At 35.0% G+C, this 6,733-nt stretch overlaps 1 long non-coding RNA gene across 1 annotated transcript; it reads right to left on the reverse strand.

Moving 5' to 3' along the window:
- Positions 1-512: 512 nt before the first annotated feature.
- On the reverse strand, positions 513-931 carry LOC122714134. Its single transcript, XR_006346582.1, has 3 exons — positions 833-931; positions 651-750; positions 513-568 (listed from the first exon to the last, which is right to left on the reverse strand). It is a non-coding gene; the product is annotated as an uncharacterized LOC122714134 (long non-coding RNA).
- Positions 932-6,733: the final 5,802 nt, after the last annotated feature.

Consider the following 6,733-nt stretch of genomic DNA (forward strand, 5'->3'; position numbering starts at 1 on the left):
AGGTTACCGTACTGCCCACACCGAGCCTCCACAACTTGCACGCTCTCCGCCATATTCATCCGTCCGTCTGAACAAATGTTCCCTCTCCTCGACCATCCTCTTCTTCCTCTTCTTCTTTCTCTGATTTCTGTTGTTTTTTGTTTGATTATATCCTTTTTGCTTTGCGAGAAAAAATTATGGTTTCCTTTTTTCTTAACTTTTGCACAATAGATCTTAGACTGAAATTAATGATGTATGAATGTTTTTGGTTGATAATTAATAAGATATAGATAGAGATTAATTTTTAACTTTTGTGCATACTTAGACTGAGTGTATAAATAATTTTGAAGGTAGATAATAAATGTCGAAATTGTGATTTTTCTTATTAACTTTTGCATAGTAGCAGATCTTAGCCTGAAATTAATGATGTATGAATGTTTTTGATTGATAATTAATAAGATATAGATAGAGATTAATTTTTAACTTTTGTGCATACTTAGACTGAGTGTATAAATAATTTTAAAGGTAGATAATAAGTGTCGAAATTGTGATTTTTCTTATTAACTTTTGCATAGTAGCAGATCTTAGCCTGAAATTAATGATGTATGAATGTTTTTGATTGATAATTAATAAGATATAGATAGAGATTAATTTTTAACTTTTATGCTTACTTAGACTGAGTGTATAAATAATTTTGAAGGTAGATGGTCGATAATAAGTGTCGAAATTGTGATTTTTCTTGTTAACTTTTGCATAGTAGCAGATCTTAGCCTGAAATTAATGGTGCATGAATGTTTTTGATTGATAATTAATAAGATATAGATAGAGATTAATTTTTAATTTTTGTGCATACTTAGACTGAGTGTATAAATAATTTTGAAGGTAGATGGTCGATAATAAGTGTCGAAATTGTGATTTTTCTTGTTAACTTTTGCACAGTAGCAGATCATAGCCTGAAATTAATGATGCATGAATGTTTTTGGTTGATAATTAATAAGATATAGGTAGAGATTAATTTTTAACTTTTGTGCATACTTAGACTGAGTATATAAATAATTTTGAAGGTAGATAATAAGTGTCAAAATTGTGATTTTTCTTGTTAACTTTTGCACGGATTTTAGATTGAAATTAATATAAACGAGAGCAGATTATATTTATTGCTAAATTTATCCTTTTTAAATAAACATATAAAATGAATATCAAATAGCTAGATACAGCCAAAGAATAGAAACAAGAGAGAAAAGAAAAAAAAGAAAATTTCTTTGTACATAATTCCATCCAACCATTTCTCTCCACTTTTGATCCACCTTATACCTGTAATCCCAATTCCATTTTTCACACGATTTCCTACTCCTCTCCGCTTTGCGCCTTTAATCAATCGGAAATAAACAGGCCTCTTAGGCTTCGTTCCTTGGCGGAATTCCCTCCTTCCTCCTCCCCCTCTCCTCCTCCGACAAGGTATCCATTGTTCGGGAAGCACGTACCATTCCCCGGTTGATTTACTCGTACAAATGTTTCTTCTTCGGGCCACTCTTCACCACGTCGGCCACGAGCGAAGCGCCGACAGTTCCCTTTGTCGATTTTGATTTGTTGGCTCTCGCATGGTCGGCGGGTTCGCGGTTCCACGGATAAATAAGAGTCGGTTGCGCTTGGAACGGGCCGGCCGCTTGGGTGCCAATGTCGGCAAATGGAAATACATTACTCGACAAGTTCGAGAACCGAGAGCCATTTTATGCTTCGACTCGCTTTATCTCTCCTTTCCTCTCTCTATATTTCTTATCCATCGTGCCTTCGTTCTATCGTGATCCGCTTCCTCCAAGTTTTTATAACCGCAATATCCTTCTTCTCCAATTATTCTAGCTTCCGCGAGGAAAATTGGAAAGATTTTCGACAAAAACGAGAGAGTTCGATAATTTACCGTAATCTCGCCTTTTTTTTTTTTTTTTTAATTCAAGAATCTTGTTGGAATGGAAACATTTATACGCGACATTGTTGGACAAATGTTAAAATTACTTTTCTGGAAAAAGAAAGAAAGTGGGCAAGATTATTTGTCATATTTCTCTTCTTGTAATATTAGATGTAAAAGTAGTAATATAATTTGATACTTTACTCTGTTCGAGGTTATAATTATTAAATGTGTTTTGTTGTTCGTAAATGATACGTGAATCTTCAAATATTACGATCGAAGTTAATTTTCATCCATTCATTGAAATATCTGTCTCGTTAAACATCCAAGTGAAATTTATTACGCTTAATAATAAAAATTGGATTCAAAAATATATGTGAACACAAAAACATTTTCAAGCAGAGACACTTCGAAACCAGTATTCGAGTAGGCAGCTAACCTAAAAGAGCAGAGATTTTCAACACGAAACAAGAAAAGTAATTTATTCTAACACGCGATCGATATCATTTCCTTGGTTAAGAGAACTTTGGATGGATCGTTAATACATTTTTCCGTTTTAAACGGTTTTTAGTCTTAAGATCGAATGGACTGTAATGATAGTAATAGCCTGATTAGGCCGAGATTAACTATACCGCGGACTATAATCTTCCACTATATCAGCCTGGATAAAATTTGTAATTATGCCTCTTTTTTACCATCCCTTAATACATCTATTTCTTTCCATCGACGATTTAAACGGCGATCTGCGTTTATTTCGTAGATATTACATCGTCGACACGAGACCGATCGAAGACGAAGATTGTAATTTTATCGTTAAAGTTCGAAGTATTTAAGCACTTCACGCTGATGAATCAGATGTAATCTGTAAATTTATAACAATAAAAAGTGCAGAGGAAAAGAAGAAAAAAAAAATCACAATTGAATCGCGTATCTTACAAGAACGGTAGAAAAATTCGAAATATGTAATCGTAAATTATAGATCGAAAAATTTACAATCAAGTGCGCATGCGTGAAATGTCAAAGGTGTAGAAAGAATATGGCAGATCGACGTTCTACGTTTGAGATAGCTTGCAATCTTCTCGAACTTCTCGAATTAAATATGCATGATTTATGGTATAACTGTTATCACACGATTAATTATATGCGATTGATCTATATGTGCTATCGAAAGTACTAAAATGAATGATAATCTGTCAGATATTTTTGCGTCACGGTTTACGAGAGATCAAAGTTTCGTGATATTAGAATTATGATTAAATTAGATTAAATCAAGTTAGGTTCTTAAATTTCTTAAATTTTTTTTTTTTTTTTGCGTTTCATATTATAATTTCTACTTGACAATTAATTTAGTCCAATTAGCAAACGTGTATAAGTTACGTAATTTTAAAATTTATTCGATCTAGAATTAAAACTTGATTTAATTAAAACGTAACTGAACATTGACACATGAAAGAACACGAAAACAGTTGCTTTGATCATCGACCTCGACCGAGGTAATTAACGAAGGCGAGGCACTTATGATTTAATAGATCAGTCGCAATTGACACGAGGTTAACCTCGTACCCATGAGTAGAGGTTTAATGTAATAGATTCGAGTGTCCGACAAGCGAGCTAGCCTGTTTTTGCGAGCATTCCATTCGTCGGTATCCCGTGCACCGTTACCATTATTCGTTCATTAAGATTATAATTACTCGGATAAACAATAAGGACCCTTTTATCCAGTTTATGTCGCGCAATCGCGCCAACCCATCATTACGAAGCCACGTTTAAACACGTCCGAGTTATTAAGTCGGATAACAGTTAGACCATTTTACCTTCGTCCTCTTCCTACTTGCATCTTCATCGTTTCTTGTCTCTCTCTCTCTCGTAATTACTCGCTTGATGAGATAATGATAACCCTTGTAAATGAATGAGAGCGAATGGTCAATCCGTTCCAACGAACAATACGTGGATGACTAGTTCGTTAAAATTCTTCCGAGTTGCTAATGTACTTCTATAGTAGTAGCTAGTTTCCATTTTTTCTTTTTCTTTTTAATTTTTTTTGCATCAGGAAATTTTGTTCGAATGATAAATCAGCAACTCGAATTACGTATACGTAACTTGAAAAGATAAGTAATTGGTAGAAGAGAGTATACACAATACATATCGAAATCTAATATTTTCTATATTATTTGTGAAATCGTGACTATCATTTTACAAATTTCTTAAATCAAAAATATTTTCCCACATTCTCAACTCGTGTAACCCGTTTACTTATATCCACATATTTTACTCAACCTAAGCTAATCTAACCTAACCTATTCAAAACACTGTATCTAACTGTATCCGCATCGAAGCTCGAATTATCTTTCTGCAAAAGTGCGAAACCCGTATCGTTTCACAAGGATCGGCACGATAGAGGTCAAAATCGAACATATCGTAAGAATTCACCAAGTAGTCAGGTCGAATCATGCAAAGGATATGTATCGTTTCTCGTTTGCGTTTCGCACATGGCAATTTAACACGTGCTTATTATTGCGCTTAGTTCACTCCTCGTGTTTTCGATACTCGATAAAATTAAGAGGTCACGGAACAACAGGGCGAAATAGGAATCCGAGCTTAGCGCTTGCGAAATCCTATCTGGAGGGAAAACTGACCGCGTTCAACTGTTCTCTCGGTTCTCTCAGATTGCGTTGCAGGTCTCTAATGTCAGAAAGGCAGCGGCCAGGTAGATACGAGAGGATAAAAGCGAGAGAGAAAATTATGGGGAGCCGACACAGTCACGAGAAGGCCTTCTAAGGTCGCCACGAGAACGAGAATTCTCCAAATACCTTCGTTGAGGTCGCGTTCGATTGGCTGATCGATTTGGGAATCGCTAGCCAAATTATTTCACAGTTAAACATCTCGAAATTTAATTCTCGATTGTTACATCACTTTGGAATTCTTACTGCGACGAAATCTTTAAAATTGCCAAAAACATCTTTTTGCACTCACATGGCATAAATTAAATTACAGCTAAGAATTATTTATTTAAGCCCTGATTCGATATTGAAAATCAATTATTCCTTCTTTGATTAATTTTTCTATCGAAAAAATTGATTCTGTATTCTTTAAAAATGGATTAACCACGAATATAAAGATTCCACTGTTTTTCTTTTAATTTGCTTCGAATTTTATCCAACTTTACACTAATCACTTTCTCTTTTAAACACTTTTTCCTCAGTCCACGACCTTTCCGATTGATCTCGCATTATTTCGTCCCGAGCCATATTGTTTACAAATGATTCGTGAACCAATCTACGATCTCGGAATGCGAGCGAGGTCCGCCGGTAATGCGGGTTCCGTTTTTACCATGCAGAGAACAGCCAGCTGAACGGAAAACGACGAAAGGCGTAATCAAGTTTCGGATTATATCCATCGGTCTGATTTTTCTCGGCGCACCTCTCTCCGCGCATACCTGTCGTATCTTACTATATAGCAGCTAAGTCATTGTCGATCCAGCTTCGTTTTCGTTCTCCATCATGAAAACAGAACGTTTCTATCCAGGTTAGTTTATCCAATCTCTTTCCATGTCGATCAGGTACATTAATAAAGGGAAACGTCGTCGTAAATGATAGCGATATAACAATTTAATAGATTCGTCTGGAACAATGCCGAAACAAACCGTTTCGAGGTTATAAAAGCAGTATTCACATTATATATAATAACACGTAATTTCGAACAAAGTATCGTAATGTATCTATATATGTATAATTAATTATTTCAATTGATTTATTGCGATTGATCGTAGATCGAAGATAAGAATAATGATAATTATCTTTGTTACCGAATATGTGTTTGTAATATTGACAATTGAAATAACGTTTTTTTTTTTTTTTTTAACTATCTAAAATATTGCTTATCTTTTTTCTCGCAATAAATCGAAATATAGATCGAATCCAATCCAATTTTATTCCAAGTTTCAAAATCGTTTTCGAATTCGCGATACTCGACTGCTATGTGATTTCTTTCGTAAACTTTGTTAAAAAAATTCAAGTTTCTTTTTATTCCCTATCAATATAGGAACATCCAGGATCCATTTATGACCGAATCTAATATCATCGTAAAGTGTTAATAGTACAGTGACGGACAATAAGTATGTAAAACGATTTTGCAAGATGTATAAAAGTGGCTGTGAAGTGCATCGAAAGCCTCCGTTCGAATAATCGAAGTTGCAAGATAAAACAGCGCGGTTAATTATCTAACGATTGGTAATTGCTCACTTCGATGGCCGCTCGATTGCTTCCTCGTTCCTTGCCAGCATTCTGTCCAATGGCTCGCTTTGTGTAACGCGGGCAGAGAACGGAAAACAGGAGAGAAGAAAACGGAAGAAGAAAAAAAGTAAATCCATCGATTGATATGCCGGTTGGTTAGTCACTCGGTTGGGCAATTAGTCGTCCGTAAAGTAACTCGTGTATGGGATAAACGAACGGCTCGATTAAAATATGATAAGCATTAATCGGTGAGTTCTATGTCATTCGAGCAAACCAGCTAAATTATTAATAAGTCTAGATTCGCGAACAAAAAGCATGCTTCCTGCTTTCTAATCGCTCCGTGTTTTAGACCGTTCCTCGTGTCCGTATTTCTTCGTTTTAAAGACTTTATCCGCCATTAGACGAATGCACAATGAGAAGTGGATAGATCGTTTAGCGAGATAATTGATTCTCCAATGATTTTGTTCCCTGTTTTATATCCATTTCGAGAGTTCATTGCTGATTGATATTATCCAAGTTAATCTTTTTTTCCACTTTAATGACACTAATTAGATGAATATCCGCGTTTCAGTTTATTTTGACGTTCGAGATTATTGGCAAAAATATATTATAGGGT

Source organism: Apis laboriosa, unplaced genomic scaffold, assembly GCF_014066325.1.
Source record: "Apis laboriosa isolate Shangri-la unplaced genomic scaffold, ASM1406632v1 scaffold112_cov148, whole genome shotgun sequence".
Lineage (NCBI taxonomy): Eukaryota > Metazoa > Arthropoda > Insecta > Hymenoptera > Apidae > Apis > Apis laboriosa.